General features: G+C 42.1%; 1 protein-coding gene across 2 annotated transcripts in view; it reads right to left on the minus strand.

Moving 5' to 3' along the window:
• KCNH1 (potassium voltage-gated channel subfamily H member 1) overlaps positions 1-12,132 on the minus strand; it is a 260,944-nt gene that overhangs the window by 120,477 nt on the left and 128,335 nt on the right. The window lies entirely within an intron of this gene.

Consider the following 12,132-nt stretch of genomic DNA (forward strand, 5'->3'; position numbering starts at 1 on the left):
ACAGTTTGGGAGGGGGGGGGGTGGCGGCGGAGACAGAAACTAAAGCCATCAACAAACAAATAGGTAAATTATAAATCAGAAGTCCTCGGGAGGGTTAGAAACACTGTGTCCAAAAAAAAAGCAAGATGGGGTGGGGTGGGCTTCTTCCAGCTGAGGAGTAAAGAAAGCATCTCTGAGGCAGGCATGTCTGAGGCATAAGGAAAAGCAGCTAAGGAAACAGTGGAGGCGGTACTGGGGGGTAGGGGAGGCCGCGGGGGAGGTCAATGGGGGGGGAAAAAAAGGAGACATATGTACTACTATTTGTAATACTTCAAACAATAAAAAAATAAAAATAAATAAATAAATAAATAAATAAATAAAATTCTTACAGGCCCTAAAAAACAAACAAACAAACAAACAAACAAACAAACAAACAAAACAGTGGAGGCGGGGTCTCTAGGCCAAAGGAGCATCACTTAAGGCCCAGAGAGATGGGCGGGCTCAGCATGTTCAAGAACACAAAAGGCCCTGGCCGGCATGGCTCAGTGATTACAGCGATCAAGGGCATGTACCTGGGTTGCAGGTTCAATTGCTGGCCCCAGTCAGGGCACATGCAGGAGGCAACCAATTGATGTGTCTCTCTCACATCGATGTTTCTCTCTCTCTCTCTCTCTCTCTCTCTCTCTCCCCCCCCCCCTTCCCTTTCACTCTCTCTAAAAACCAATGGGAAAAATACCCTCGGCTGAGGATTAACCGCAGGTGTTTGGAGCTGGGAGCTTGTGGAGCAAGGGGACACTGTGAGACAGAAGGCTGGAGAGGTGGCTGGTCATGTGAGGGTACCATCTAGAAAGCCCAAGTGTCATGCTGAGCATGTAGCAGGCCCTCCATTAACGTGGGCTCCATAGGAATGCAGTGTTTGGTCGGTCGAGTACATTTTAATTTATAATCTAAGTGATTTCCAAGAACTCTTCTACTTCAATGATTCTTATCCACAAATTGCTGAGGGGGAAAATATCTAAGAGTTCCTTGTCATTTGTAAACCGCAAAATTAACAGAACCCTTGTGGTTAGGGAAGTCCACGTTAGAGACACTATCTCATCTACCTAAGGTAAGAGGCACTATTTCAATGCTGTTTGGACAAACATGCTTGGCCCCAAGGGAAGCAATAAATGCTCCTACAGCTATAAACAGTCTGCAGGGTTAAGCTCATTTCATGGTTCCCTTTCTTTCTTCAGCAAACATAAGCTTCACACATCAAGCAAAAATGGCAGAATTTCTAAATTCAAAGTCGACGGCAATTTAGAACATTCCAGGCACAACTATGCCATTTATTTACGCTCAAAAGAATTAACTTTCATAACCACATCTTAACTGAGTGGCATGTCGTCTTTCGGGACCCACGCAGTCTATTCTTCCTCGAGTTCCAACATTTCTATCCTGCGGTGACTCTTCCAGGGGCAATCAAGCATGAATGTGAGGCCCGTGGAAGAGCCGGATTAAGAATCACTACACTGTTCATTTTTCCAGAGATAGAAAGAGCAAGGGGCTTGGAGTGAGACAGAGCTAGATCAACACGCAGCCTGCCATTTAGTGGCCACATGAAGTTTTGCTCTTTTCTGGTCTCAGTTTCCTTTTCTGTCAAAAAGAGATAACACCTACTTGGCAGGGCCTTTGTGACTTAAAAGAGATCACATCAGGTGGGGGTGGGCAGGGGGGTGGGAAGAGATCAAGCAAAAATCTTGTATACATATATGCATAGCCCATGGACACAGACAATAGGGTGGTGAAGGCCTGGGGCGGGGGCAGGGGAGGAGGGCAGGTACAGGCTAGAACAGCCGTGGGCAAACTACAGCCTGCGGGCCGGATCCGGCTGTTCTATCTGGTTCTCTTGCTCTCCCCTCCGCTCCTTTACTTTGAATTTATATTAGTTCACACAAACACTCCATCCATGCTTTTGGTCCGGCCCTCCGGTCCAGTTTAAGAACCCATTGTGGCCCTAGAGTCAAAAAGTTTGCCCACCCCTGGGCTAGAAGGAGTTAATGGGGGGGGGGAGGGGAATGGGGATATATGTAATACTTTCAACAATAAAGATTTAAAGCTCAATTAATTAAATTTTTAAAAAGAGAGATCACATCGAAAGGCCCAAGCCCAGTGTAGGGAGCATAATAGGCACAAAATAACAAAAAGCTCAGTTTAGAAGGTGCTCCAAGTCTGAGATGTAGCAAAGCCCTTGCTGGCAGGACCCCTCCCCCAGAAGCCTGGCCACCGGGAGAGATGGCAAATAGAGAGAACTAGAAATCGCCATGAGAGACCAAGCCCGCTGAGCTCACCAGTGTCAGAACCCCTTAAGTCCCCCAGAGGACCCTCAAATCTCCCAGGGGACTCGGGCCTCCTGGAGAACAAGAGGACCAAGGGCTCCTGGTGGGCAAGGGCACTGTCACTCCTCCCAGGGGCCAGCGCATCCACAGAGCCCAGGCTCAGTCTGACCTGGCAGAACTAGTCAAAGAAGTATTTACCTTTAAGACCTTAAAAAGTGACCAATTCCCCTCGCCCTGTGTCAGGGAAACATAATTTTGGGGAGACTTCTCAGGTTTTGCTGCCCCCTGGGTTCACATCATTTTGGGCAGATAGATCCACAGTCTGCTATTCCTGTCTTTCTGACCAATACTCTTGTCTAAATTCTGCTCCCAGACCCAAACCATCCTGGTTAAAGTCGGCCAATTCTCTTCTGTCTCTTGTAAATTTTCTGTCTAGCATTTCAATTCTTCTTCTAGGAGACAGATGAGTCAGCATTAGGTAATATTTTAATATCCCTAGCTATCAAAGGGTTTATCTAGCTAAAAACAAATTGAGAGCAATGCGTATCTACTGGTATAATGTGTCTGACATTCTTGATAAGTCTTACCACATAGATAAAATAACCAAGGATCAAAAAGCATGTTATTCTGGAAACATGCTGCCTCTCATTTATATGATTCTATGTCAAGTAGGAAAAATTCAGCAAATGACTGAATTATAAGAAAAAAAAACAAACCTTTATATTTGGAATCCACACGTTAACATAAAATCCACAAACCTTATTTCATACAATACAATCGATTCCTCCTCCCAATATCAATTTATTTTCAAGTCATAGTGAAAATTGTTTTGCTTCATTTCACAGAATAATAAAAATGGAAGGAGGGGCCCCTCGATTTATAAAGGAGGAAATAAAAGCTCAGAGAATGACTTGCCTCGGATCATTCATCTAGTCCAAGACGGGGAGGCATGGTGAGTGCTGAATTCCAGCTTGGTCAACACCAAGGAGAAGGAAAGGGACCTGGGCGATCCACAACCTCCCAGGCGTGAATCCGTGGGGCAGACCTTTCCCCACAGCGACTACGAGCAGAATGAGGAGGAAGAGGTCTGGGAGACCTAGAGACAAGCGTGGCAACTGGTAGCTGTCCACCAGCCACAGCCAGCGACAACGGAGTGCTCATCCGCCCAGGGCTGGCCCACCAAGGTGCCAGGTGCGCCTCACATCAGCTTATACACATACGAGTTCAGGGAATGGAGCCACTGTCCTTAGCCCTAGCTTTAGTATTATGACAACGCCTAGGAGAGGAAGTGGTAACTCCAACAACACGTTTTTACCTGATGCTAAAAAATTTCTGGGGCTCACCCAAAGCCTGCCCTTTGCCATTTCTTTCTTTTGAAAAGGCTGTGGTCTTTATTCATGTTGCCCTCACCGCACCTGGATACAAATGTTTCATGATGAAGAAGGAGGTAGAGGTACTGATGCTGGGAAGCTCTGAAAGCTCCTCTCAAGAGCATCATCTAAAGCTTAATCCGCCTCCAAATTGGTCCACAGCCCAGGCCAGTGACACCACCAGCCATGGGCAAAGGCACCACTGAGAGCCGGGGGTGGGGGGGGGTGGGGAGGGGGAGGGAAGGAACCACAGTAAGCCAGGATAGAAACTGCAGCAAGGGGACCAAGACTTTGACTCTCTGACACAATGTTGTTTTTTGCTTGTTTGTTTGTTTGTTTTTTAAATATATTTTATTGATTTTTTTTACAGAGAGGAAGGGAGAGGGATAGAGAGTTAGAAACATCGATGAGAGAAAAACATCCATCAGCTGCCTCCTGCACACCCCCTACTAGGGATGTGCCCACAACCAAGGTACATGCCCTTGACCGGAATGGAACCTGGGACCCCTCAGTTCGAAGGCTGACACTCTATCCACTGAGCCAAACCGCTTAGGGCTCTGACACAATGTTTTAAACAAAGATTGAAAGCCCAGGCTTTCTCATGCCTCTCATTATCCACTGTGAGCTTCTAAACAGAGTTGGTGTTCCCTCCTAAATAATACCACCTCTGGGGTGGCCAATGTCTCCGCCAAAGGTCTGAGTGAGCACTGTGGCCATGGCTATAGTCAGCAGCAGGGGAAAAGAGGGAAGTCTGGGCTCTAGTTGTCTGTGAATTTTCAAGGATATGACCTTGACTATAGTCTCCCTTTTTAGACTGGGAACTAAACGTAAGACATAGAGCAGGTAAGGAAAGGGTATTAAGAGTGTTGTTTGGCCAGAGAGCTGGAAGCTGCTCCGTTAGCACCATGGACAGCAGCACCATTGACAGCAAGCACAGCCTCAGTAAGGCCCATGGGATATTCAGAGTCCCCTGCCCTCTCCACCTACCTGCTGCTTTTCCATAACAGAGCCCCATGACTCAGCTGGGAATGCTGGCAATGCTTCCACATGTGGTCTCTAGGGGGCTGGGCTCTGCTGTCATCTATTTTTTCCCTTAGTACTTTCTCGTTCAGTGATTCACTCCACCTGCCAGTGCTTGAACTGCAGTTGGATAATTCATTTATTTTCAAAGAATAATCTTTCACAAGCTTTTTTTTTTTTTTTTAAATCAGGCAATTAACTTACTCTTAATCTAACATACCAGTTGGCTGGCAGGTGATCTGCCCCAGGCAATGTGCTGATATTCTGAAATCCTGTTAACCTCTTCCTCTGCCTGCCACTTCACCCTCATCAAGACCCTTTCAGTGTTCTTACTGAAACTTGAGTTCTCAACTGAGCTAGCTATAGAGCAAGAGTTCCAAACCCTCTGGGCAGCTACCCTAAGAAAAAACCCACTTATTTTCCACGTTTAGCTAGAGTCACAGTTTTTCACTGAACTCTTTCTTAGCATGAGTACCAACCACCCTTTAGAGAGACTTTCTGTGAGGGATGTTTCACATAGCTTTCACAAACCAGACCCTAGCTCCTATTTCTCCAGAGGAGCAAGAAATGGCTACTCAAACATCCCCTCTGATGCTTCTTAGTTCTTTGACTGGTTAGGAATATAAAATGGTGCAAATGCTTTGGGAAATAGTTTGGTAGTTCCTCAAAATGTAAAACACAGAGTCCCCATATTACCCAGCAATTCCACTGCTTAGGTATATATCCAAAAGAAATGGAAACACGTGTCGACTCAAGAACTTATACATGAATGTTTATAGCAGCACTATTCATAATAGCAAAAGTGGAAACAGCTTGTATGTCCATCAACTGATGAACGGGTAAATAAGATGTGGTATATCCATGCAATTCAGCCATAAAAAGAAATGAAGCACTGATACATGCTACAACATGGATGATCCTTGAAAAAACTATTCTAAATGGAATAAGCCAGTCAGAAAAGCCACATATTGTATTTGTTAATTCATATGAAATGTCCAGAATAGGCAAATTATATATAGAGAAAGAGAAAGTAGATTAATGGTAGCCCTGTTCACCTAATTAGACCTAGGAGATGTGGGGAGAAATAGAAAGTAATTGAGTAGGTATGGGGTTTTGGGGAGGAGTACGAAAATGTTCTAAGGTTGAGAGTGGTGATAATTTCACAACTCGGTGAATATACTAAAAACCACTGAATTGTGTAGGATGCAATTTTTATTTCAATTAAGCATATATACATAATGTAAACACATACATATACATATAAATATATATCCTATATAATAAAACCCTAATATGCAAATAGACCAAACTCAGAATGACTAGTCGCTATGATGTGTACTGACCACCAGGGGGCAGACACTCAACGCAGGAGCTGCCCCCTGGTGGTCAGTGCGCTTCCACAGGAGGAGCGCTGCTCAACCAGAAGCCGGGCTCATGGCCGGGAGCCTCTCCCGCCTATGCTAAGGACCCAGCAGGCCGACATCCCCCGAGGGGTCCCGGACTGCAAGAGGGTGCAGACTGGGCTGAGGGGCCCCCCCTCACCCCCCAGTGCCTCTATTAATGTCATGTAAAACCCAGGCAATGTCAAGAATGAAATTAACCACAGGTGCTCTGCTTCAGCGTGGTATACGTGTGTGCCAGAGGTAGACTGAAAAGCAAGTAGGTGATTTTTTAAAAAACAACTTCATTGAGATATAATTGACATGTGATAAAATGTTTCCACTTGAAATTTACAGTTTAATGAGTCTTGACAAATGGAAACACCACACAATCAAGATATAGGACATTTTTACTGCCCCCAAAGTTCCCTTGTACATCTTTGTGCCCCAGGGCCCAGCCCAGGCAACCATTCACCTGCTTATGTCATTACAAGTTAGTTTTGCCTTTTCTGTAATTTAATTTAAATAATACAGTGAGCAATATTCTGAGTCTATCTTGAGAAAAAAATTCAGCCTAATATATTTTATATTCAACCATGTTGTTATGTGTATCTCTAGTTTATTGCTTTGTTCTTGCTGATAGTATTACATCATATGAATATATGACTACAATTTGTTTATCCATTCATAGGCTGAACATTTGGGGTTTTCCTGATTTGGGTTATCAGGAACATTAATGTATACGTTTTTGTGTGGACATATATTGTCATTGCTGTATAGTAAAAACACTGGGTTTTATGGTAAGTGTATGCTCAACTTTATAAGAAACTGCCCAGCTGATTTCCAAAATGTTAATACCATTTTACACAGCCACCAGCAATATATAAGGTTATATCTTTCTAATTTTAGCCATCCTTAGTCGATCTCTCATTGTGGTTTTAAATTGCATTTTCTTGATAACTAATTAAATTGAGCATCTTTTCATGTGCTTTTTTTTGCCATTATACACTTCCTTTGTAAAATGTCTGACCAAATATTTTGCCTATTGAAAAAAAATGAACTGATTCTTTGTTACTGCGTTGTATGAGTCCTTTATTTATTCTGAATTCAAATCTCTTATCAGCCATTTTATCCTAGTCTGTGGCTAGAAATTTCATTTTCTTAATGGTGTCTTTCTTAATAGTGTTTCTGATGAAGCCCAATGTGTTTATATTTTTTTCTTTTATGTTTCAAACCTTTTGTGTCCTAATAATCTCTGCCTACCCCAAAGTTGTAAAGTTTTCCTGTGACTTATAAGTCGTATAGTTTTCATTTTTATCTATTTCAAGTTAACTTTTGTGTCTAGTTTGAAGCAAGGGTGGAGGTTCCTCTTTGAACCTTTTATTCTTTTGTATTTACCCAGGCACAATATCAAGTTTTTCAGCACCATTTATTGAAAAGACTATTTCCCCACTAACTTACTTTCTAAGCCCCTTGCTAAAACCACAGGATCACCATATTTCCCTTTCATAGCCCCACCCACGTCTCTTCTGCTCTCCTCCCATCTTCCCTTCCTTAACTTCCAGCAACTACGAGTCTGTTCTCCATGTCTATAATTCTGTCATTTCAAGAATGTTGCATATAAATGGAGTCATAAAGTACTAGTATATAACCTCTTGGGGTTGGCCTTTTATTCTTTTGTATTTACACATATACACAATGCTCTTGCTTCATTGGTGGAGAGCTCATTGGTACTGTTGATTATACATTGTAAGAACTTACATTCCAGATCTGCTGGTGAAGAACTTTGTCAGCTTTTGTTTCTCAGAAAAAAAGTTTGTTTTTCATATTTATTTTTGACAGGATATTTTGATTGTATGTACAGTTCTATGTTAATAGTTCAGTTTGTTTCTGTTTCAGCATTTTGAAGATATCCTTTCATTTTTCTTCTCGCTTAAAAGTTTTTAACAAGAAGTATGTGGACATTGTTATCTTTTTTTCCTCTATGTAACGTGTCTCTGTCTATATGTAATATTTTTCTGTCTGTTCTTAAAATTTTCTCTCTATAAACCCTTCTCAGTACTTTGATCATGAATTCCTCTGGAGTGATTTTCTTTTGTTTGTATCCTGCTTGGGGATTGTTGAGCTGCTTGGATATGTGAGTTTGTAGTTTTCACAAAAATTTGGAAGGTTTTTAGCTATTATTCCTTTTTTTTTTTTTTTTTTTTAACCCGCCTCCCTTTCTGGGATTCCAATTACATGCATATTTGTAATAGCTGTTTTAAAGGCCTCATCTGTTAATTTATCTTCTCTGACATTTTAAACATTTTGGGTCTGTTTCTATTAACTGACCTTTCTCCTAATTATCTCACCATCAAAGCTAACATTTATTAGGCATTTACTGTGGTCCAGGCCCAGTACTTTACATGAATTATCTTCTTTAACCCTTAAAATAGCCCTAAGAGATACGCAGAATGTATTATCCCTATTCCGAGGTATGACCAGAAGCTCAAAGGAATAAGTGGCAGAACTGGTACCAGGATCCAAAGGCAGTGTTATTCATCCTTTTATTATTATTATATTTTTTTAATTTAATGCATGCCTAGTAATTTTGGATTGGATGCTGGAAATTTTAATGTTTTTTTTACTAAGCTGTGACTTTTGGGGGGTCTCTTTGGTATGCCTTTGATGGTCAACAAGGATCCCCCATTCTGGCTGGTTAGAACTCAAGCTTCTACTAGCTCTACACTACCTCTGGGCATCACTCCACTTACAGGCACCTAGTCATTCTTTTTAACCCTACAGTTAGTACTCAGCTGTGGATGCACAGCACCCTCCAGCCACTTCAGCCTCTCCAAGTTCCAGTTTCTATCTCCTCAAATCAGCGATACCACCATGCCCTGCTCGGGTCTGTGCTGTGGCTCAGAAATTGCCTCTAGGCACAAACCTGGTACTACCCTAGGGCTTATCGCATTTGTTTCCCTTCTCCGAAGGGTCCTAGAACTATACTGCCCTGGTGTGATATCTAAGAAGAGCTATTTCATAGATTTTGTCTCATTTTCTAGTTGTTTACAGCAGGAGAGCAAGTCTAGTCCCCGTTGCCCTCTCACATCCAGAAGCAGAAGTAAATCCATGAGAAGACCCAGTGCTGCCTCTCCTGCTCCCCACCTCACCTCTAACGCCGTCTCTGTTGTATTCGATATCCAAGACTTGATTTAATCTGCTGGTTTGCTCTTAACCCAGAATGTTGTGGGCTCCCTGGCACCAGGAAAAGCACGGGGTGTTCTCCCAGCCAGGTTCTCGGCTCCCTTTCCCATTATGAGCCATGTCACCCAGCCACCCTCCCCCAACGCCTATTTTAAATATATACCAGCCTATTAGTCGGTTAGCTTTGCCTCCAATGTTCTTATCCTGGTTCCAGCATCTTACTAGTCATTACATGCCTCATTAGTGTACATGTCAAGTCTCAAATCTGAGCTCCTTTTCTTTCTCAGTATCTGCTGTCATGTTGAAGATCTTTGACAGAGGGGGATGAGGAGCTGTCCATTACAGAGTGACCCTTTCTAACATCACCCTCACCCTCAATGATATTCATACATCCTCCCTACTGCCTTTTTCTCTCCCTGCTCAGCACCAATACACTTCACAGTTGTGAGATCATTAGGCTTCAGGGTACATAATCATCTCCACTTCAACTCATCATTCCTCCACGCTCATCCTTCTTTAGGGTGAATCACGATGCCTTTGGATTCTGGTACCAGTTCTGCCACTTATTAGCTGGGTAGCTCTAAGCAAACTACTTATTCCCTTTGAGATTCTGCTCACACTCTGAAATAGGGATTAACACATTCTGTGAATCTCTTAGGGTTATTTTAAGGGCCATAGTAAATGCTTAATAAACGTTAGCTATGATTATTAAAGCTAGCCCTTCCATCTACATTATATACCATCCTCTACCTGACATGATGATTACAATTATTCCCTAACTACCGGTCAAACAGCTTCAATCTCCCTTCCCTTCTGCTCCTCCCTTCTGCTCCTAAACATTCCCAATTCTAAAAGATTTCCCCTATTTTACAAAAAAAAAAAAAAAAAGAGTATGTTCTTTTCTTCCCTTTCCAAGCTGTTCATACACATAGCTTACCAATTCTATAACTCATATCTACCTTATTCTTAACTCCCCTTAACCCAGCTTTTACCTGAGCAATTTTGTTTCTAAAAATCACCAGTGATCTCTGTACTACATTAAGTAGTCTTTTAAAAGTGCTACTAGTCTTTGGATTCTAGACAGCTTTTGAGAGAATTGCTCATTTTTGGCTACCATAACCACTAAATTGTCCTTTTTTCACTTCCTACTTGGGTAAATTGAATCGTTGGTCTTATTCCTTTCCCCTGAACAATATTACTCATACCCCTGTAATAGCCTTATGGGGGAGATATAATGAAATTTCCTACTCCTTGACTTTTGGAGCGAACATGTGACTTTATTTGAAAAAGGAGATATTGGAAAGTGCAATATGGACAAGGACTTGAAATATGCTTGTGGCTCTGGCCAGTGTGTTCAATGATTAGATCACCAGTCTGCACACCAAGGGGTTGAGTGTTTGATTTCTGGTCAAGGGCATGTACCTGGGATGCAGGTTTGATCCTGGGCCCTGATGGGGTGGGGCGCATACGGGAGGCAACCAAGCAATGTCTCTCTCTCGCATCGATGTTTCTCTCTCTTTCTCTCTCCCCCTCCCTCCCTTCCACTCTCTCTAAAAAGAGAGGAAAAAATATCATTGGGTGAGGATTAACAAATGAAGAGGAAGAAGAAGGAGAAGCAGAAGAAAGAAATGTGCTTGCATAGTTGGGATGTTGGTACTTGTTCAAGGACATAAAAAGAAAAGAGAAAATAAACATAATATATGAAATAAATAAGGAGAAATTACTCCAGATACAGCAGGTAATCATAAAGAGATTTATGACCATAAAAGATTTAAAAATTAAAAAAATTCAAATATACCAATAACTACAAAAGACATGGAGATAATAGAACAAGTCCAGACAAAATATTAGTAAATACCGTAGAAATCAGATAAGCAGAATTTATGGCTTCTGATTCATTGATTAAGCTCCCAGGTGATTCTAATGTGCAGCCGAGTTTTAGGAGTCACTGGTCTAAACCACTTATGATGGTTTTACTCCCCTGGCTGGGGAGTGGGTTAGGCCTCAGCATATATGTTTCTGGCCAATGAGACACAAAAGAAAGTCTGCTGAAGGTGGAGGTTGAAGCTTCTGGGAGAAGTTTCCTCACTTTTAAAAGGAGTCAAAGAAGCAAAGCTGTCTTACACAACAGTACTGACATCACCACCCAAAAATTCCTCCCCAAATCTGCTCCCATTTTTTCACCTCACGATTCCTTACAAATTCTTCAATCCTTTAGTTCCGTAAATAACTCAACAACTCCCGTGTGTGTATTATTGTGTTACCTTCTGAGGAAGATGTAAAGGATATCTACACCTGTGTACTCAGAGCCCCCACCACTGGGAACCTTCCTGCTTAATGGTCTGTTTTCTCCACTGGACCACAGGCTCCAGGACGGCAGGGACCTTGTCCATCTTGCTCATCATTCTATTTTTTATAAGAGACTGTCTGACACACATGTAATACTGAATGAAGGAAGGAGTGAATGATCCCTTTCCTCCTATTAACTGACAATATAAGCCAAACATACAAATGCACAGAAATTAATTAAATGCATGAGTAATGAGTTCACTTCGTTTTCTTCCTATATTATAAATCTAGTGTGTGAATTCAATATTGTACTCAATTATTTCTATATGCTGGCCATCTTTGGACTTTATGATGTCTCAAGCTAAAAGAACTTCAGATATTGTTAAAAAGTGGTGCCCAAAAGAAGTGGTTTTCATAGACATGTATAGTCATAGGTGCATATATCAAGCAGATAGGCAACATTCTTACAAAACAGGGATTAGGCAAAGCCATTTCCATGAGAAAAAGAAGTGAAGTTCCGATGGAGGGAGCAGAGAACCTCAGGACAGATTCAGGGAAAGTTAGCTCCTGAAGAAATCACCTTACCCCACC

This window comes from Plecotus auritus, assembly GCF_963455305.1.
Source record: "Plecotus auritus genome assembly, chromosome: 12".
Lineage (NCBI taxonomy): Eukaryota > Metazoa > Chordata > Mammalia > Chiroptera > Vespertilionidae > Plecotus > Plecotus auritus.